This window comes from Nicotiana sylvestris, chromosome 1 (genome assembly GCF_000393655.2).
Source record: "Nicotiana sylvestris chromosome 1, ASM39365v2, whole genome shotgun sequence".
In the NCBI taxonomy this organism is placed as follows: domain Eukaryota; kingdom Viridiplantae; phylum Streptophyta; class Magnoliopsida; order Solanales; family Solanaceae; genus Nicotiana; species Nicotiana sylvestris.
This window is the reverse complement of record NC_091057.1, coordinates 36,847,965-36,871,337: the sequence shown is the minus strand read 5'-3', so window position 1 is coordinate 36,871,337 and position 23,373 is coordinate 36,847,965. Positions and strand designations below refer to the sequence as shown.

The following is a 23,373-nucleotide window of genomic DNA, read 5'->3' as shown; positions in this document are numbered from 1 at the left end:
GAGGCTAAGACACACTGGACCAAGGCCGGAGATGGTTGAGAACCTCGAATCGACGAAAGTCTGAGCGAAGACCCTTGAAGTCTGGCCTCGAACCTTCAGGTATCAAGCATGTGAGAGTAGTAGGGGTTCAGTATAGGTCGTCCATGGTTAGAACAACCATGGATTCCGGTGGATTTGGGGTTGGAGGTGGCAGAGAGCGATTAGGGTTTCGAGAGAGTTCGAGACCGTTTGAGAGACGAGAGGTTTCAAAGGCGGCGGACCAAACGAAATGAAAGGATTAGGGTGTAGTTGGGGGATTAAAAAAGGAAAGGGACAATCCTGGCCGTTGATCCAAAAGATCAACGGCCTGGATTGAAAGCAAGGTCGGGCGGGGTTTTCAGTTGAGTCGGGGGCCGGGTTAAAATGAAATTGGGCTGGTCCAATTGGGGTTAGGATTGGGTCAATTGAGGGCCAAAATTTAAATGTAAATAGGCCGTAATTGCAATGAAATGAGGCTAAATGTTAAATAGGCAGTTTTCCCTTTTATTTTATAAAACATAGTAAAAAAAGATTTTAAAAGAAAATTAAAAGTACTGAGCCAATTATTAATATAGAAATATTAGTTTAAAAATGTTGGGCCTAATTTTACCATCATAAAAGGCTGTTAATCGTAAAGTAGGCTAAAATTGCAATTATATGCAATTTAGCTTTTAACATACCAAATAATTTTGTAAAACTATACAAAAATTACCTTAACTATATTTTGGTATAGATATGCGAATGAAATAAATTATTCACCAAAATTGATGATTTTGGGAATAATTATTGGTTTTGCACTGCTAAAATAGACAATAAATTGATTTCAAAAATCTTTAAAAATTAGGGAAAAATACCAAAACTCTTGGGCGTACTTATGTATGCACATATATGCTATTTTAGAAGTATTTTGGGTATAAAAATACCTAGGAAAAAATTGGGTATCAACAAAGGGTCCGGACTTGGCATCATATTGAAGACACCAATAGGCAATGTAGTTAGACAATCTATTAGGACTATGAAATTGACTAACAATGACATCGAATATGAGGCCATAATTGCAGGTCTCGAACTAGCCAACGGCTTGGGGACAGAAGTGATTGAAGCTAAGTGTGACTCTCTCCTCGTGGTGAACCAAGTTAATGGGACTTTCGAGGTCAGAGAAGAACGAATGCAAATATACCTGGATAAAATGCAAGTAACATTACATCGGTTCAAGGAATGGACTTTACAACACGTTCCTCGGATCAAAACAACGAGGTCGATGCCCTTGCTAACTTAGGGTCGTCAGTCGAGGATGACAAGCTCAATACTGGGGCATTCGTACAACTCATGAGATCAATACTGGAAGAAGATCACATCGAAATAGACTCTACAAGCCTGATTTGGGATTGGAGAAACAAATATGTAGATTATCTGAAGATTGGAAAACTGCCCTCAGATCTGTGAGCATGTGATTTTCAGACTAAAATACTCCTACAAAATTCACAAATATTTTTTTTCTTAATTGTTTTTAATTTTCATAGAATTTATAGGAATTTTTGTTAATTAATTGTTTGCATTTAGTTGAATTTTTCATGCATTTTTAACATTTTAAAATCATAAAAAAATACCAAAAATGTCCAAATCTTCATTACATAGCATTGTTAGGTCTTAACTGCATTTAGAGTTTAATTGCATAAGTTAATTATATTATTAAATAAAAATCATAAAAATAATGGTCATTTTACATATGTAGCTTTTAGTTTTAAAAGTAATATTTGTCTTTCATTAGTTTAAGTTAATTAATTATTATGATGTCAAAAATAGACAATTAATTTAATTTTACAAAATATATTTGATTTAGGACTTAATTTAGAATTTTAATTAATTTTATTAGATTAAAAATCAAAGAAGGAAAGAAAAAGAAAAAAAAAAGAGGAAGAGAAGTTTAATCCCAAATTGGGCCAAAACCATTTTTGATTGACCCAATTGCCCTAAAGTCTTTCTAATTTGCTCCTTGCCCAAGCCCAGACTTCCCAAAGATCCGGTTCAGCCTTTCCCCAGCCCAAAACGACGGCGTTTGGACTAAACTAATCTCAGCCTTCCTTTATTTTGATCTAGCGGACCGCAACTAACTACCCTTACCCCTTAAAAATATCGAAGAACCCCCCAAACCCTAGAGAACCAACCCCATTTCCCCCTTTCTCATCTCTTAACTCGTCTCTCTCACCTCCGTCATCCGCCACCAGCCAGAAATCGCCTACGGCGGCGGTGACACCATAAATCACCCCAAATTGACATCAAATAATCTCCAACACCCCCTAATCACTTCTCCATTTTCGGGTCTAAGAAGTCACAAAAAATCTAAATTTTCCCATTTCGAGTTTCCCCAAATTCTATCCTACCTGAGGTTTATACCAACATTAATTGAACACTCTTATCAAGAATTATCAATTGAAGTCAATTTTGGACCTATTCTAGGCCACCCGAACCTGGACACCACCATGAAAGTCCCATAAGTTGATTTCTTTTGCTGGCGTATGGCAAACATTGCTGCATATAGCATTGGCTATGCCCTCAATCTTGGTTAATGCTCATGTAGCGATACTGGCTATAGCTGAATATCTCTTTTCCCGGGCAGCTTTGTTCATTATTGGTAACCCTCTTTTTCACTTCTTTAATTACTACTTATATGATTTAATTGCTTGATATTTTCTGTTACATGTTATAGATAGCATGTATAGTTTAGATTCGAGTTGGTTAGATTGTCAATTGATAATTGTCTGAAGGTTGCATAAGTATGTGATTGTTAGCATGTTTTTTTCCGAAGGTTTAGCATGTTCTAGGTTAGTTAAGATTTCAAATTCATTGATTATGTGTAAGGATGGCAAATGAGGCGGTGCGGGTGCAGGGCGGGGCGGGGCGGGTTTAAGGCTATGCGGGGCGAAGCGGGTCTAAAGTTATGCGGTGCGGGGCAATTGCGGGGCGGGTTGAAATGACTAATCTAATCTTATTCAACCTTAGATGGGAATTAGGGCGGGGCGGGGCGGTTGCGGGTTTTCGCAGGTTTGCACAAGTTTACTGGATTTGGCCTATTGTTTTACCCAGTAAGACATGACTCATGAGCAAAGTATGCGACAAAAATAGTAGAATATCTATTTTAATATTTGATACTTAATAAAAACAAACTAAATCATTTATAACTTCTTCTCTTTCAAGTACACCTTTTAATTAGTGAGATGTTAATTAAGTTAGAAATTTTGAATAAAAGAAAAAAGCTAGACATTTAACGAAATATAAAATGTAGTTTAGACAAATATTTTTATGATTAATTTATTAACATTTATCACTTAATCATCTAATGAAAAGTTTGTTACACAAAAATTATTATTTTAATTTTTGTCACTTAAAAAATAATAACTTAATAATAGCAGCCTACTAAATAGTAACATATTCAACGCTGTTTAAGGTAAAGTTTACAAATCTTAAAACTTTCGTAAAGTAATAGCACTTGTTGTAAGATAGCAACATGCGCTGATTCATTTGTCAGTTTCAATTATTATTATTATTATTATTATTATTATTATTATTATTATTATTATTATTATTATTATTTTTAGCAAATCAGTTTAATTTGGAATCATTTAAATATGTAAATCAAATCTCATCTGGTTCGAGTAGTTTTAGTGAAAATTAATATACATGAAATTCCATAAATGACAGAAAATTGCTAATGCGGTGCGGGGCGGGGCGGGTGAATGCGGGTGTAGATGTGGGGCAGGTGGATGCGGGTGCAAATGCTATGCGGGGCGGGGCGGGTTGAAATCTTTGCGAATTTATGCAGGTTTGCCCCGCAACCACACCACACCGCACCGTTTGCGATCTCTAATTCTGTGTAGGCCAAAATTTTAGATGCATAGTACGCAGTTTCAATTTGGTCAAAGTAATCTTGATTAGCTAATTGTAGGTTTGAATTCGTTTAATCACCTAAATAGGCTAAAGTTTGAATATTGCTTGTTGTGCTGTGATTTTTGATTTATCTGAGTTTTTTTCTGTTGTGATAGTTGTTTGTAATTACTGAAATTCAGCGGTCTAAAAGAAATGACAAAAATGGAGGAATCTGTTTTGTTCAATTGGAAATACATTAAAATGTGGAATAAATTTAAATGTTGGGGTAAGAATTGGAAGTTAAAAAATTTAAAAGGGTCTGGGAATAAAAGAAGCTTCTAGAAACAGGGACAAGTGTCCCAATCTGTTAAAGAAAGAGTTGAGAGTGAGAGGAAATATCCAAAAACTGGATAGCTATCCATTTTTCTGTTTCAGAAGATGCCAATTTCCTAATTTTAAGAGGATGCTGGCACATTCCCTCAACCTCTCTCATTCTATATCATTTTGCTCGAATTTTGATGGGATTTCTAGTTGGTTGCTATTTCTCTTGTTCTTGAATTGCTGGGATTCTTCTTTTGTTGGCCACACTTCATTTTGTCGATCTTTTGCTCCTGCTGGTTCCTGTTGCTGCATTTGTTTTTGTTGCTGCCTTTTTGCCAGTTTCAGAGATTTATTTTCTGTCTGTTTTGATTCTGCTGTAACCATGTATGAAGCCAAGCATCTGTTTCTTCCATGGTTGTATAAATGAAGTTTGGAAATAATTGTTGGATTCCATATTGATGCAGGAGTGTTTGTTTAAAACTTCTAATTCTGTGTTATTTGGTTTAGTTCCTAGTCGATATGTAATGTTAAACACTTTTTTTTTTAAATCTTCGAGTTGGTATAGTCAATTGGTAGATTTGAAGTGATTTGGAAAAATTGTTTATTACTTGTGAGTTTATGACTTGATTTGAACTAGAGTTTAACGCAGTTGTGCTGAAGGGTTCTGAATAGCAAATTAACCATCAATGATGCTAGTTTTAGCTCCTTTTGTCATTATAGAAGGATTTGGTTAAAAAAAATGTTTTGTGACAACAATGGAGTAAGAGGATGTTTGGAAACTCAAACGTAGCCTAGAGATTAGCCATTCCATTTTGGCTTATTTGCTTGTTGGATATTCTATTGTTGTAATTGCTTAGTCATTTGTTTCACATGAACAATTGAAAGCGTTGGTGACAGACATAGAAGTCTGGTGATACACCCCATGTTTTCACATATGAGAGTATGTCATAAGTCAATTGATGTAAGCTCACAAATGAGATCATCTTTGAAAGTACATAAAGTAATTAAATCATGTTAACTTGGAGGTTACAAATATTTAAGATCATGGACTGCAAATACCAAAAGGTTGGAAGGCTTAGAAGCTAAATCAATTGAAGAAAATAAGTTTCGTCGAAAGTCGACAAGTTAGGAATGTTATAACATATACTTTGGGGGTGAGACTAGGGTGATCAAAATGATAAGGAGGTTATGTTATGAGTTATTTTTGTCTTATGATAGTCGTGTGTTATTTTTTGAAGTCAAGTGAATTATGGAACAAAAGTTGGCAAATTTCATCACAAGTTACATTTATAAATATGCTGAAATTTAGGCCAAATGTAGTTGAGATTTTCTCCCAATATACTTCGAATTAGGGGATGCTCTACCTACAAAATTAAAGATCTACGAGTCTCTTTTCTAACGCATAAAACCATTCATCGATACGATATATGAGTAGAGAGTATTTGCAGTTTCGCGAGACTGCATAGGTATGTCGCTAAAGCTTTTTCAGCAATACATTTTATGTGTTACATGAGGTCTTTTTGGAAAATATTATATACCAAATTGAAGGTCTTGGAATTTAGTTTCTAATGCTCTTAACCATTTGTTCATTCGACATCCAGATAAAAATATATAAGCATCTGAAGAATAGCCAATAATAGGGTGTCAATCTAGCACCTCTTTGACTTTTCAAAAATTGGTATATATAGGCCTTATGTCATTTCTTTCTTCACTTTTTCACATACCACGACCAGAATAATACCTCTAAACTTATCCTCAAGCTCTCCATAAGAGTTTCCAATAATATTAATATCCCGGGTACGAAATCAAGAAGTAATAATACTAGAATGATCCCTACGATGTAAGTATCGCTATATCGCCTCTCCTTTTCTTTTTAATTTGTGTTTTGGAAGGTACTTCATAGTTAAGAAACTGTCTAGTTTCTGTACTTAAGTTTTAAGTATCAAGGAAAGTTGATAAATTCATTTCCTAATAGTTAGAACTTACAGGATAGTGATCGGAAGACATGAGTTTGAGTTATTCGACTTGTAGTGGATTGTTTTGTGAGTTGTTTCGTGTTGATTTTTGGCTGTATATTTTGCTAATGTTTTATGGAGTTTTGGAGGATAAAAGATGTGGAGAAACACCACATAATGACGGAATGGTGGGCTGGTCATTCGTCGTTACATTTTTTTTAGGTTGTTTAACACTATTTTTGTTGTCGTTTTATGTATGAAGTGATTAGGGTGTGTGGGTTGTTTTGTGATATATTGTGATGGAGATAAGGTTGGAAAATGATGCATACATGTTGTTAATGTTGTGTTCTTGGTGTTGTTGGTATATGGTATTGGAGGAGGGCCTTGTTACAAGGGAGATGCTACCCAAATTTACATAAACAAGCTACTTGTTTAAGTTGCAGACTTAGCCTTTACTCAACACTGATTTTGAATCTCCTTATGCAATGGTAGATTGAGTTGAGTTGTTTGAAGAATTACTTGGAAGGTATTAGGGACTCAATGAAGTTAAGGTATGTTAAGGCTAAACTTTATCTTCATTTTGGCATGATTTTGTAACTACAGGTGTTTGACAACGAGACATAAAGAGAAGTTCATATTCCTGAATTTATGTACATTGTCCTAGTCTATAAGTTAGAGCATTCTCCCTTATTGGGACTTCATATTCTGTTTAGTTTTGTCTTCTTTCAGCCAAGAGAGTAGAGAGTCTATATATACAGTATTACAGTATATTCACCATTATCGACCTATAATCGATGGGCATGCCTCTATTGGGCAACCTCCGATCAGATGGTAAGTTTTATACCGGGCCTACTAAGGCTGAGCGCTAATGAGCGAGCCTAGAATGGCAGAGATACAGAGCCTGTATGGCCGAGCACCTATGAGTGAGCCTACTAGGGCAGAGCAGTTACACATACCGAGCCTTATAAGGTCGGAGAGCTATTCCACTTACTATATTGAGAGAGTTGAGTCAGTATCAGCAGGTAACCATATCTTGAGATTATCTTTGACTCCAAGTTACTTTCAGTTATTATATTATCAGTTCAGTTTCTGTTTTAAGTTATTTTGTTGCCTTACATACTCGGTACATTATTTTGTACTGACGTCCCTGTTGTCGGGGATGCTGCATTTCAGGCATGTAGGTCCTGATTCATATTTGGACAGACCCTCCCAGCAGACAGAGTCAAACATCAGCTTGGTTGGTAAGCTCCGCTTCCTCGGAGTTACCAGAAGACCTTGGAGTCAATTTTATATATATAGGTTTGATGGGTAGGTCGAGGCCCTATCCCTACCATGGTACAGTTTAGTTATCTCTAGAGGCTTGTAGGCGAGTCCTATATATTTGGTATATCAGTAGATATTCATGGGCGGTTTTGTCGGCCTGCACAGTTATATATATCAGCTTTTGGGTATGTTTAACCCACATATGAGAGAGAAATTATTTTTAGACGATTTAGAATATGGCCTCATCGGTCAACGAAATCTCACACACCGATAGGAGCATAAAACTTGGCGACCAACAGGAAGCCCAAAAAACTCCAGCCTGGGAAGAACAGAAAGTTAGTCTTCGTGTTATTTTTGAAATGTTGCAGGCACAACAGTTGGCTATCGCTCAAATGCAAAGCCATCCGAAGACTCCCAGCATAGTAGCACCGGAAACTACTCCCCTGGCTGAATAGGTACCGGAGAGATCAAGCAACAATGGATCAGTAGCCGATCCTGCCATCGTGAAAATGCTGGAGGGCCTCACCAAAAGGATCGAGTCAGGCGAGAAAATAATAGTAGCCAATGACAAGAAGGTCGAAACCTATAACTTCAGAGTCGACCAAATCCCGGGCGCTCCCCCGGTGCTGAAGGGTGTAGATTCGAAGAAGTTCATACAACTGCCGTTCCTAGAGGAAGCGGCTCCGAAGCCCATTCCAAAGAAGTTAAGAAGGCCAGAACTCCTGAAATACAATGTACCTCAAATCCCAACGAACATGTCATTGCCTATATGTGCGCGGTAAAGGGCAATGACATAAAACACGACGAGATCGAGTCCGTCTTACCGAAGAAGTTCGGAGAAACGCTCTCGAAGGGGGACATGATGTGGTATCACAACCTAGCTCCCAACTCCATAGATTCATTTACCATGCTAGCAGATTCCTTCATAAAGGCGCACGTCGGTTCCATCAAAGTAGCAACAAAGAAGTCCAACGTATTGAAGATTAAGCAGAAGGAGAACGAAATGCTGCGAGAATTCGTATCTCATTTCCAAATAGAAAAAATGGAACTAACCCCGGTCTTTGACGACTGGGTGGTGCAGGCTTTCACTCAAGGCTTGAATGAGCGGAAGCTCGGTGGCCTTAAGACAGCTGAAAGAAAATCTAATCGAATATCCCGCCATAACCTGGTCGGACGTCAACAATCGGTACCAGTCAAAGATCAGGGTCGAGGACGACCAGCTGGGAGCCCCCTCGGGCACAGTATATCTGAGCAGTCTCCTGGCGAAGGAGTCAAAATAGAATAAAGAGAGGTATCAGTCGTACCCCGATGATAGTAGGAATACCCGAGACGTTATTCGCCTTGCAACGATCGATTGGTGAACAGAGGATATAACCCTCGGGGACCCATCAACAGAGGTGAATTTGACGGGGACACAGGACCAATGGGGGCACCTCACCTATCAGAAAACAACTTCAACATCGATATTATCGGACATCGTGTTTGCTATCAGCAAAATCGGGGATGCCAAATGGCCTAGGCCTATTCATTCGGATCCTTCCTAGAGGAATCACAACTTGGTACGCGAACTTCGTAATACGTACGGCCATAGGACCAAATATTGTCACCAACTCCAAAAGGAAACAGCCAAACTACTCAATAAAAGTCATCGCCGAGAATTTTCGGGCAATCGGGCTCAAGTTCGATTCCGAGAAAGAAAGGTGGCCAAGAAGAACGAATCAAATGGGCCACAACATGTTATCACAATATTGGAGGTGCGTCGACACTCCCCGGGAACTTGCGGAGAGGAGGACAAAAATATCCATCACCGGAGAAAAACGAACCCGGGGATACATACCCGAAGATGCCCTCACATTCGGCGTAAAAGGCTTCTAAACCTTGCCCCAACTTCATAACAACGAACTGGTAACCTCTTTCTTCACTCCTTCACTTCGAATAAAACATGCGCTTGTGAATCCAGGTAGCTCGATCAACTCATGCCCGCCTCTCGAATCCTTGACGGATTCAGTACGACGATCGAAATAATGAAAGGAAAGGTCATCCTCTCAGTCAGAATGGCCGGCGCGGGACGGAACGCCAAATTCCTTGTCATCAAAGGAGACACGAGATATAACGCCTTATTCGAATGGCCACGGACACACCGCATGAAAGCGGTACCATCCCCTCTTCGCCAAATGATGAAATCCCTAGCAAAGGACGGAATTAAAACCGTATACGGGAACAACACGCGGCAAGGGAAGTGTTCGCGTTACGTAGCGTAGCGCCGACACCAATATCTCCATTCTCAAAAGAGTCAAAAGGTAATCAAACTACGTCTTTTGCTGAGCCTGATTAAACACAGCGGAAGACCGTACCGATTCCTCGCTCCAAACAATAGGGACGCATCGGGCCTCGGAATATCACCTACGCACCCTACGACGAGGTAAGACCACCTCCATCTTTCATTATTTTATATCAACCCATATGGAGGAACCCGGTCAGAGCTGTCGAAAATGTTAATCCAACCCGAATATCTCAAGGCCTTAATGACATCTGTTGTACTCTTTCCCTTCGATCGAGCTTTATTTCATCCCGAAGAGGGTTTCGCCGGCAAGGTTTTCAACGAGGCAACGTCCACGCGCTACCTAAGGAGGACCCAACAAGCTTACAAGACTTTCTTTTGCAATCAACCCCGAACACTGGAGGTCATCCACTCGGAGGAACCACAGAGCGACTGACTAAGTTCCAATAGGAAACAATGTACCGGGCCAAATGGTCAAATGAACCATGTCCGCATAAGTCGGGCTCATGGAAACAAAACAGCATGTACTTATGCCGAACAAGCAAAGAATATCTTTCACCAAAGCATCTCGTACTCCAAAGGAAATCCAGCATCCTCACAAGGATCCCTTCACCGAGAACGCCCCGAGATACTCGGAGACTAGCGTCAATAATCCGGCACCCGCATGGCATGAATCATACTTGTACAAAGTATCAACAAAACTATAAGACCTCAAAAGGCATGAAAAGTTTGTAAGACCTTACTACAGGCATAAACTCAATCCCGAAGCTTAGGCTATATGTCGCATTTGTAAGACTTCCGAAAGGGCATACCCTCGATGTAGACGCCTAAACTACTACACTCGGGATCAAAAAACGTTCCGGCCAAACACAAATGACTACGGTCATATGTCTGCACCAGCCGAATTTACGTGACTCAGGGATGCCCGACCGTCGCTATAAAATCATAGGCCATTACTTCGAACCTAATTCGAAAAGAACTGGTTAAATAGGCTACCCTCAACAGGCAAAAGAGCTTCGACCATATCAGCTCCAAATCATAAGGCTTCGAGCTACTCAGCCTACGAGCTTAACCTTTTAAGGTGATCGAACATCACCACAAACAACTTGAAATCGAGGTTCTTCCCGAACCGACGATGGGTCAGGCAAAATCATTTCAAAAACTCCTTAACGAGAGGAAAACAAAGCCTACATATGCCTAAGGGAAAATCGTAAGAGCCATTGTTACCAACCTAATAAGCCTTAGGGCCACACACTAAAAGGTCACATCGACCAAAAGCGTAAGAGCCATCATCACCAACTTAAGAATTTGAAAGCTTGAGGGTAAAAGTGAGCTCGAGTTGTAACCCGATTCAGAGACCGGATTCAAAATAGTTAACTACACATGCCTAAGGGCATAGCGTAAGAGCCATCGTTGCCAGCTTCATAAGCCTCAGGGCCATATACATAAAAGGTTGCTTCGACCCAAGGCGTGAGAGCCGTTGTCACCAGCCCATGAAAATACAGAACTTGAGGGTCAATTGTACTCGAGTCGAAACCCAACTCGGAGACTGAACCCAAAATAGTTAAAATACAAATGCCCAAAGGCAAGGCGTAAGGGTCATTGTCGCCCACCCATGCAGACACAAAAGCCTGAGGGTCGAATGGGCTCGAGTAGAAGTCCGACTCAGAGACTAAACCTTAAACAATTGAGCAAAATCTTAAGAGCTCTAATGCTAGCTTACACTAAAGGCTGCATCAACCAAAAGCGTAAGAGCCCCCGGGCCTGCCTGATGAGCCCCGAAGCCGTATCACAAATCTAAGGATTCTCACCAACTCCGAAACTAGTCCACCTGGTCAGAGACAAAGCAGAAAGGGGTACATAAGCAATAAAGCTTCAAGTTCTCTTCTATTTTACATACATGAAAAGGTGCATCCTCCATCTACGAACGCTCTCTGGCAATATCACATACAAAATGACAAAATCTATGCCCCGCCCCTGAGGGCTACGGCCTATCGGCCTCGTCTTCGCTCTTCTCAGTGTCGTACATGAGTGACCAAGCATCACGCTCGTCCGCCCTCGCTCGCGCCAGCTTTTCCGGGAGAACAAAACCCTTGGCACCGATCTCATCAAGTAACTTTCTTCGAGATCTGCAATGAGCATATTCTTCGATCCTCTCTTCACGATTGAGGACCCTCTTCAACTCAGCTTGGGCAGCGGTAGCATCCTTCAAATGAATTTCCATCTCCTGATCAGCCTTTGTCCGGCTTAGTGCTGCTTCAGCCCGAGCATCAAGGATCTCAGCCCTAACCTTTGAAAGTTCGAACTCAAGTTTTGTGATCATATCCGCTTGAACTAAAGTATTGTCACAAGCTAAGCAGAGTTGGGCCTCGAAAGCAGGAACTTTAGCCAAGGCACCCTTCGCTTCTAAAGCTTGATCCTGCACCTGAGCTCTTAGCTCGGCATAGTCATTCCTGACTCGGTCGGTTTCACCCCTAAGGCGCTCCAGAGCCTCCGTCTTTTTCTGCAACTGGGATAGGCAAAAAGTTAACCCAAAGGGTTAAAAGCTGAGACACATACCCTCCCGGGATGAGAAGTTACCTACGCCATCAAATATCTCTCGTAATTCGAGCTCCGGTATGCCTCATATCGCTAGTGTGTTAACTCAACTTCCTCCTCCTCGCAAAGGAGCCTAAGGGACCTACCCTCATCCAGAGCTTTCCGGAGCCTAGCCCCGTGATGGAGCTGCTCAGACCTAAGCCTGTCAAAGTCCTACAGAAAAAAAACTCGATAAGGAAGGGAAGTCGCGAGATGCGGAAGGCCTGTGCTAAAACTCACCTCAAAATGAAGCCGGCGGACTTTCTCGAAGGCCGAGCACACTTCTATTGATCCAGCCCCCTCGGCCCTGGAAGAACCAACCTCGGTCGAAGCATGATCAATCGGAGAAACCACCTCTCCAGAACCAAAAACTTTGGGTGCAGCAGGCTTAGGTGATGTTTTCTCCTCAAAGACTAGGCCCCATTTTTCCCTACTGCGAGCTCATCCTACTGCAAATGCATATCCCGATTATCATTATCGTCCTTCAGCTCAGAAGCTGGCAGTTCCTCCCCCTCTCCGGAGGAACACAGCCTTGTCCTTGGGGACCCTTCGATACCTACTACGCCAAGATTAGTGCATAAAAGGGGGAAAGGTCTTCCCAAACGTATGAAGGATAAGGTAAAAGTAGTTATGCACATACCGTGGTATTTTGCTTCCCATATGCTCTGGGACACAGTTCGCCACCTATGCTCGTCACAAGTCGAATGGGTCGTCAACTTCTAAACCCAGCCAGGAAGATCAGGAACTTTGCCTTGTGCCCATGAAATTGCTCTAGAAAAGAAGGAAACACGATTACTAAACTAGCTTTCACCATGAGTGAATCTGAGAAGGCATGAGATGCTCCATTCACGTGTGTAATTCCATTCCTCGGGGAATGGCATATGTTCCAAGGGAATTACGTCAGTCATCTGGACTCTGACGAATAAACTGACCCACTCTTGATCTCCATCTTCCTCATTATCAACAAAAAAGGGCGTGGACGAACGGCACCGCAAAGTTAGCAGACATTGATGATGAAAGGGCTGGTACAGGCGTCGTGACTGAGCATGAATTCAAGCCCTGCTTTCTCCGCGAAGAACCTTATCATCAGCACTATTTTCCAAAATGACGGATGTATCTGCACCGAAGTAACCTGATACTTTAAACAGAAATCGAGCATGACCCTATCAAGGGGGCCTAGTGCGAAAGGGTACAAGTACACATTGTGAGGTCCGTGATACCCTTATCTGGGGGGAAGCGCCTGCAGCACTACCCCCTCGCCCCATCCATAGTCTCTCCTCACTATCTCCAGATGATCCTCTCTTATCGAAGACATAGTCTTCATAGTAAACTCCCGTGGATCCTGAGCACTAGGAGTGGAACTCTCCCCTCTCTGTCGGGCAGACCCTGAAGTAGCAGTCATGGCTATAGTGGAACTAGCAAACTGAGGCAGGAACCTACATGAACGCTTTGGCGCTAAGGTAACGAAGGACTTGATGCCAAAATGGAAGGATAGCTATCTAAAAAATGGGATCTTCCAAGAAGCGGGTGCAACCCCATATATATGTGGGGAAACAACAACGATTTGCCTACCCAAGTTAGGCCCCAGGAGGCCAACGGCTTTGGTACGGGTTCCAAGGTGGTACTCAACCTTGAGGTTTCCTCTCAAGGAGAAAATTAAGCACTTCAGGCTCCGTCTATGAGGGCTCAACCTCAGGAAGTCGCCTAAAAATGAGTAACCCCTCCTCAGAGACCTGCCTACAACACCGAAAAAGGTTATCGACATCAAGTTCAAAGTAAATATCCGAGTACCCGAAGTTAACTTTCGCTCAAAGGCCGTCTCAAAAATTAAAGGTTCGGTGCTCTATATCCACAAGGCTCGAGGGTCCCGATGACCCGAGTTTAACAAACCGCTTCAAGCTTGATCTGAAAAAAAATGATGAGCTTGGAAAGGAGTCATTCTATCAACCAGAGGCCGGAAAGAATGCTCGCACCCGAGTTGAATATTGACGATCGTCAATAGAGACATACATTCGAAATCCCCGCAAAATACACAAGAATATGGCAAATATCAAAAACAGAAGTAAAGAAGATGTCTTTTTATTTCATAAATAATGGCTAACAACGGCCCTCAAGGGGTCCTTACATACAATTACAAAAGCCCGCAAGGGGTACTTACGCAGGAACAAAGAAGCAAAGGGATGCATACCCGTGGTAAAAGCCTAGAGCCTAGTCCATCCTCGAAGGTTCATCTCCAGTATCAGCATCTCCGAGCGCTGCCTCCTCGAGCTCGCATCCTCGAAGGCAACTTCTTTGATCGCCATCTCCTCTAGGTTCCCAGCTTAATCCCGCAGAATGTCCTCGCTGTGGGAGAAGATGGAGAAGAGGAAAAGGGGGGGGGCACGCAGAAGATACAGAGAAAGAGACATAGCCCGCCGAAGCCAAAGGTTGAAGATTCAGTGGGCCCCAGCCTCAACGGCCAGTTGTGCCATTTTATCCCCCGAGAAAGAAAAAAACCCAAGGGATGAAGTGGCACACCAGTCCAGGGTAGGAGATTGAGCAGCGGTATATAGTCCGAATAATTTTCTAAAGCGAGGAAAGTTGATCCCCGTATATCATCATCTTGAGCCAATAAGGATAGCAACAGCAGGTGTAACAATAACAACAGCAGCGACAGAACGGTATAACCGTGCTCGACAAAGGGGAGCTCAAGCAAAAGGCCACAACATGGCCTATGGGAACGCTGCCAAACAAACTTAAGGCCGTGAACTCCGAACATGGTGATCAACAATAGAGGAAGATGGTGAGGAGAAAGGGATGAATGAGCAAATAAAGACACTTGAATAGAAAAATAACGCCATAACGCTCCTATTTATAGGAGATAATGACACGGTTATCGAGGCCTTTGGAAGACTGACCGGCGGGCGCAATTACTGCGTCCTTAAAGAACTGAATCGATGGTGGTACTGCCATTTGAAGAACAAGAATCGATAGCGCATTGAATGGCATCGAAAAGACAAGTCCATGGAATGTCCCGCTTATCGTGAAAATTCACGCCATTGCATCATCGACATGATGTCGTCACGAGAAGCCCGGGGAGTAAGGTATCAGAATCATTTCCCATCGCTTTGTTCTAGGAAATGCGGAGACTACCTGTATGTGGCGAAATTAGAGGGTCTAATTTATTGCTATTAAGTCATTTCGGAGGAACAGCTCGAGGCCTCGAGGACGCGAGACTATGACCGAGTTCCCTCCCTCAAAGCTCGTCAGGGCCCGACCTAAAGAGAATATTGATCGAGGCTAGAGTAAAATAGGGGATTCCCAAGGCACACAGCTAAGTCTGACAGAGTCGGCCTACCCAGAGTCTGTATCGAAGTGTCACATCTAGTCGTCCCCTCTCCATGCCTTTACAATTAATGTATTTTGTACTATGATGAGATTCCCCTCCTATATAAAGGGGATCTTTATCACTTTGTAAGGGGCTGTTGTTGCTCCAACTATTCTACACAAGATCAATAACATCTCTCTCTCTCTCTTTCTCTCTCTCTCTTTCTCTCTAGCTTACTCGCTCGAGACTACCTCTTTCATTTATTGCTTTCATATTTGTTCTCTATTTATTGCTTGATATTAGCCATAAAGAGCCTCCTTTAATTATACTCTAACTGTTAGTTCCTTCCCGGTCATCCCGATAGCTCAAGCCCGAGTGTAGGCATCAACCTCGAGGTCCTTATCGGTTAGTCTGAGGCCCGGACAGCAAGCCCCTCGGTTTGATTATAGCCCTGTTTTAGTTCGTATTTTATCGTTAAGCTTCACATATCTAGCATCAACTACTCTAACAACTAGCATAAAAATAGATCACGTATTTTTAGAGTCTCATCAACAAATTTAATTGTTATTACCATTTTAACAGTAAACAGATGGAATATTAGGATTCAGCTTGGGTTAGATTAACCCAAAATGGTCAGGGGAGCTAAAATAGTGAAACAATATTTTGTTGAGATTTATAGAATAAGGTAATAAACAGAGATATTAGCAGGAGAATAAGACAGGATGACATAGTCTATAGTCAAGTAAAGGAAAAGACAAGAGGTGACATGTCTTGAGACTATAAAAGAGTATAAGCCACAAAGTCATATCCTCATATCGAGGAAATGAGTTGCCGACTCCAATGTAATTACCAGAAGGCAAAGTTAGACCCCCCCAGAGTAATAGAAATCAACATACGCTAGCAATCAATAAAAAATATCGAATATGATTTAGGGACCAAAATATTCGATAATAGTCGGTATTGTAAGAATTTCAGAAATCGTGTTCCGGTAATGGTAGAATGGACAACGGAAGAATCACATTTAAAGTTCATTAAGGAAGACGTTTCCCTAAAGCAAGCAATGTGAGTAGAGTTATACTTAAGGGACTAAGTATGCCAGTTCCACTAGGTGTCCCCCTCGCGCGAATGAAACTCAGTTATCCCTGGTATAGAAGGGTTACCGCAAGGCGAGTAAGAGTTAATGAAGATGTGAAAATATGCCAAAGATGAAGAGGTAAACCATATATAGGTAAATCTTCATAGAATTAAATGCTAGTACTCTCCTAAGGGAGGGAAGACGATGTGATATGGTAGTAAGTCGGAGTTATGTAGTTCAAGTAACTATGGAACAGTAAAGAATGAATGCGGTAAAAAGGCAAAAGGAATGAGATTGCATTTATTCAGAATCTATAGATATGTTACAACTCCAAAACATTATTAAAGCACGATGTCGGGAGAGGCAACAAGGGTTCCCTCCCAGGATGTTATTGATAACTAAGTGCGAATGAGCACTTGATAGATAAGGAGCTAGTGCGAGAGGTAAGTTAAGACAAAGGAAACAACCCAATAGAGATTATGCAGAATATAGATATGAGAATGGACTTACGAGTAGTTAGTAGCTGACTCAGGAAGATCCTAGTTATGACTAGACAAGAGGATACAGATAAATCAGTAGATCGTGCAAGATAAACCTAGTGAACCCTGGCATAGGGAATTCAGTCTCGCAGACACGACATCGTAATTCTTGAGAAATATTCAGATAGGAGTTGATGTAGTTATAGTTGCCGTAAAAGTGTTACGGAAATAAAAGAGAGTTCCACGGGGGAGAAAAAAAATTGAGTTCTGAAGTAACCCTACGAGAACAAGGGCATGGAGGTATATAACTAAGGATATTTATAGGTGAGTAAGAACATCAAAAATTATGTCAGGTATATGATGGGATAAGCTCACAGCTTTACAAGAGTTAGAGAGTCTTCCCTAAATGCTACAACGAAAGACTAGCTGAATAAATAAGGAAGTAGGCTTCAAACTAAGCATAGTGACCTAAAGAGGAAATTATCTTCTAACAACAGTCTCACTACGACATTGTATGCACTCCAAAACAAAGTGACACCTATCGAAACTAAGGAACGGGAAGTAAAATCCAAAGTAATATTCGAGATCATATGAGTTGCACAAAATTCCAATATGTGGGCACTAAGATAAGCCGAGTATTCATGCAACAAGTGGCAGAACAACCAAGAAAGGTAATTGCTTACTTTTAACAAAAGCTGAGAAGGCACGAAAGGAATATCTATGACCCAAAATTAGTTACGTTATGAATGCACATAAGATTTCAGAGTGTTATCCCTACAGCATATATGTTGACAATGATACATCTATAGGAGACTCCAGCATAAGTTAAAAGAAAGAATTTAGTCCATGTCATAGATAAAAGCTTGAATTACTAGAAGGTTATAATGGATGTTCCATAGCTTCCACGAGGGGCTAAGGTAATAACTAATAACCTAAGCCACAAATTTGAAGATAGCTTACGCCTACACAAAGGATGAGAGAGAAGAGGAAGCTCGAGAGTTACAATAGATAAGTAAATCAGGAGTCTGATTATTAGACCTAGATGATTATACAAATCGTGACTCAAAACATTGTAGAATCACTCTAAATATCTGAGGTACAAAAGAGATAGTACAACGGCCATATTCTATAATGGCTCTACGATAAATCAAGTTAGAACAGTACCAACCTCATAAGAAGTCAGTATAAAGCTTTCACCGGACTGTGTATGCACATGGTGTGCAAGTATTATAGTAGATCTTTAAGGTGTGGATGTAAATTTCACCTATGTGGAAGGGAAGTTATGAAAGAGGTAGAAGATACGATACAAGATTTAAAGGTAATTAAGGTAAATGTGAAGAAGGTATGAGATGACCAAGTACAGAAGGTTACGAATAATTCAGATATCAGATAGAGGGCTGGAAGCATCGTAATTCAATATCAATAAATGATAATGGTGTCGTCAGTGGCATATTTTCCAGCCTGTGGTTTCCAGATACAGAGAGGTCTAGTTAAGAGAGTAAATAAAAGTTAGAGACGATATGATGTCTCGTTTGAGGTTCTAGATAACATAAGGAAATATATGGTGCTAGCAAGTCAAAGGAAGGTTGCGAGTAGTATAAATATATATATGTAGGTCGCAAGCTAAAGTATGGTAGATCGACAAGGTTTTAGCTAGATAGGGGAAAGGATAAGAATAGGTGAATGAGAAGGTGACGAGAATAGGTAAGTCCTCGGGATTAAACCTATCACAACAAGAGAGCTGATGGTTTCTATAAGTTATAAAAAGCTTAGCAAACCATGAGTGAACTCAAAGGAGTTTAAGACTAGGAGAATTTAGAAGGGATGGAATGCTGCCCTAGTGGTAGAATAACGGTGTAATTGTGATCGATAAGAGGATGACTTTTAGGCCTTTGATTGGGCAACGATTCAAAGAAAAGGGATTTTATGAATTGTACATGATTAAAATACCTCCATAAGTTGAATCACATTGGGATGCTATGAAATATGGTTAATGAAGTATTGTATTGTTCCTAGGTGGATCAGGCAAATAACTTCAGATGTTCCCCGATGCGACATGAGCCCTAATGACAATGTATTACATAACAAGTGCCAAGTTATCAGTGGTAGATTATAGATCAACACAAGGTGAACCAACAATAGGTGGATAAAAATTCCAAAGTATGAGATGAGATTAGGACATCATTCTTAAGATGGACAGTAATGAGGAAGAACTAAAGGACTTAGATTTATACATATAGGATCAACAACAAGATAGTAACCTGGAGTTGGGTAGCAAACCTCGGTAATAATAAACCAAAGTAAGTGTTATGGTATAGTATAACCTACCTAGATATAGTAAAGCCATAAGGATAGATATACAAGGCTATGAAACAAGACATAGAAATAGTGGTAAGTTCAACAAAGTACCAAGCGAAGGACTTCAGTACACCTACAGATGTCTAGAGGGACAACTTGCCATAGTTTTCTATATATTCACAAAGTGGGCCTAGAGATTGGTTAAAAGCTGGAGGAAATATGAGAGAAGAGTTTCATAGGTGCTCGTACAAGGACACAATCGTACAGGCTGCATGGCAGAAGGTAGTAATAGTTACGAGATCAGAAGAATTCGACCATAGGTCGTGGTGTGAGAAAGAGGTCTAAAGGGAGGAATGCCCTGTCCTTTGGATTTGTTCATAGAGCAGTGGCCTAGAGGGAAAGGACAATACTAAGATATCCATAAAATATATAAGTTATGAGACTGATAAGCACGTTAGTCAACATTCGAGGACAAATGTTCCAAAGGGGGAATAATGTTATACCCCATATTTTCATACGTGAGATTATGTCATAAGTCAATTGATGTAAGCTCACAAATGAGATCATCTTTAAAATTACATAAAGTAATTTAATCATGTTAAATTAGAGGTTACAAATATTTAAGATCATGGACTGAAAATACCAAGAGGTTGGAAGGCTTAGAAGCTAAACCAATTGAAGAAAATAAGTTTCGTTGAAAGTCGACAAGTTGGAAATGTTATAACATATACTTTTGGGGTGAGACTAGGGTGCTCAAAATGATAATGAGTTTATGTTATTAGTTATTTTTGTCTTATGAAAGTCGGTTTTGAAGTCAAGTGAGTTGTGTAACAAAAGTTAGCAAAGATCATCACAAGTTACATTCATAAATATGCTGAAATTTAGGTCAAATATAGCTAAGCTATTCTCCCAATATACTTGGAATTGTGGCATGATATACCTACAACATTGAAGATCTATGAGACTCTTTTCTAACGCATTAAACCATTCATCGATACGATATAGTAGTGGAGTGATATTTGCAGTTTCATGAGACTGCGCAGACTGCATAGGTGGCAAGTAGGTGTGTCACTAACGATTTTTGAGCAATACGTTTTATGCGTTATATGAGGTCTTTTGGGACATATTATATACCAAATTGAAGGTATTTGAATTTAGTTTCTAACGCTCTTAACTGTTTGTTAATACAACATCCAAATAAAAAAGATATAAGCGTCTGAAAAAGAGCCAATAATAGGGTGCCAAGCTAGCACCTCTTTGACTTTTCAAAAATGGATATATATAGGCCTTATGTCGTCTCTTTCTTCACTTTTCCACATACCACGACTAGAATAAGACCCCTAATATTATCCTCAAGCTCTCCACAAGGGTTTCCATTAATATTAACATCTTGGGTATGAAATTAAGAAGTGATAACACTAGAACGATCCCTACGATGTAAGTATCGCTATATCGCCTCTATTTTTCTTTGTAGTTTGAGTTTTGGAAGGTATTTCATAGTTAATAAAACTTCTAGTTTTTATACTTAAGATTTAAATTTCAAGGAAGGTTGATAAAATTCATTTTCTAATAGTTAGAACTCACGGGATGGTGATCGGAAGCCTTGAGTTTGAGTTATTTGTCTTGTAGTGGACTGTTTTGTGGGTTGTTTCGTGTTTATTTTGGGCTGTATATTCTGCTGATGTCTTATGGAGTTTTGGAGGATAAAAGGTATGGAAAAACACCACATAATGACGGAATGGTGGGCTAGTCATTCGTCGTTACATTTTTTTTTTTGGTAGTTTGACGCAACTTTTTTTGTCGTTTTATGTATGAAGTGATTAGGGTGTATGGGCTATTTTGTGATATATTGTGGAGATAAGGTAAAACAATGATGCATACATATTTTTATTGTTTTGTTCTTGGTGTTGTTGGTATATGGTATTGGAGGAGGGCCTTGTTACAGGGGAGATGCTGCCTAAATTTACATAAACGAGCTACTAGTTTAAGTTGTAGACTTAGCCTTTACTCAACATTGATTTTGAATCTCCTTATATTATGGTAGATTGAGTTGAGTTGTTTGAAGAATTTCTTGGAAGATATTAATGACTCAATGGAGTTAAGATATGTTAAGGCTAAACCTTTCCTTCATTTTGGCGTGATCTTGTAACTACAAGTGTTTGACAACGATACATAAAGAGAAGTTCATATTCCTGAATTTATGTACATTGTCATAGTCTCATAAGTTACAACATTCTCCCTTATCTGGACTTCATATTCAGTTTAGTTTTATCTTCTTTCAGCCAAGAGAGCAGAGAGTCTATATATATACAGTATTACAATATTTTCACCACCATCGAGCTATAATCGATGAGCAGACCCCTATTGGACAACCTTTGATCATATGTTAAGTTATATACCGAGCCTACTGTGGTCGAGCGCCAATGAGTGAGCCCAAAATGGCAGAGATACAGAGCCTAGTATGGCCAAGCGCCTAGGAGCGAGACTACTACGGTAGAGCAGTTACACATACCGAACCTTATAAGGCCGAACATCTATTTTACTTACTATATTGAGAGAGTTGAGTTAGTATCAGCAGGTAAGTATATCTTCAGATTATCTTTGTATCCCAGTAACTTTCAGTTATTATATTATCAGTTCAGTTTCTGTTTTAAGTTATTCTGTTGCCTTACATATTCGGTACATTATTTTGCATTGGCGTCCCTTTTGTCGGGGACGTTGCATTTCAGGACTGCAGGTCCTGATCGACATTTGGACAGACCTTCCCAGCAGACAGAGTCAAACATCAGCTTGGTTGGTAAGCTCCATTTCCTTGGAGTTACTAGGCCTAGACCTTGGAGTCAATTATATATATGCAAGTTTGATGGGTAGGTCGAGGCCCTATCCCGACCATGATACAGTTCACTTATCTCTAAGGTTTGTAGACGGGTCCTATATATTTTGTATATCAGTTGATATTATATATATCAGCTTTTGGGTATATTTACCGCATATATGAGAGACGTTATTTTCAGATGATTCAGAATATGGCCTCATCGGCCTAAGTTGAGGGTTACCCTCCAGAGTTTACAGTTACAGAACGCTCGAGCTGAGTATGGAACCAGGTGCCAGTCACTCCTCTTCAGGTTCAGGGCGTGACATCTGGCCAGTGCTTGGCTTGATTTTTAAGTTCCAATACTTGAAAGTGGTCATTTATGTAATAGTTTAATTTGTGTAATAATTTGTTTCATCAATGGTGGATGCAGTTGTATAAATTGAAAAAGGATCGATAGCTATTATTCAGGAGTATAAATTTCCAATCATGGAATGCTGTCATATAGCAATTTGGTGTGAATTTATCGTTTAAATCTTTTGGAATGTTTTGATTGTGGTAATTCAGTATGAATATCATTCTTCATGTCATTATGTCAATCATTGTGTAAGTTAAGCACATGCTGAATTTTGTGGAAAGTTGGTTTATTTTCAGCAGTAATTACTTTATAAGTTTGGGCCTTGACCTGAGGCCCATCCCTACGTTCATTAAGGGTCAAAAGAGACCCATTTTGAGTAGAGACTTTTTCTTTTCTATACCATATATGAAAACTTATTATCAAGAATGTGCATAGTTTCATATTTACCCACTATGTTCACAGTTTTTCTACAATTATTATACCATTCATTAAATACTAATTATTAGGAGCTAATTCCTTCCTAATTAGGCGCGCTAAAAATTAGGAACAGAATATTCTAATTGATTTAGCGACCTTCAGATCAAATTTGAAACGCAAATCCTATATCTTCAATTTAAAATCAAATAACATAGACTCTTTTTTGCAAAAACTCTGTTCTTCGATATTTTTCCTTAAGCCACAAATCAAAAAAAGACAAAATCGTCAACAAATTCGAATCAAATTGTAGAAATTAGTTTTGCAAAAGCTCAGTTCGTCGACATT

General features: G+C 40.0%; 1 long non-coding RNA gene across 2 annotated transcripts; it reads left to right on the top strand.

Moving 5' to 3' along the window:
- The first annotated feature begins 2,207 nt into the window (after nt 1–2,207).
- LOC104243527 (uncharacterized) lies at nt 2,208–22,871 on the top strand. 2 transcript variants are annotated; one of them, XR_715230.2, is made up of 4 exons: nt 2,208–2,653; nt 6,654–6,712; nt 22,171–22,357; nt 22,456–22,756. It is a non-coding gene; the product is annotated as an uncharacterized lncRNA (long non-coding RNA). The 2 variants fall into 2 exon arrangements; XR_715229.2 differs by having other exon boundaries at nt 22,171–22,871.
- Nucleotides 22,872–23,373: the final 502 nt, after the last annotated feature.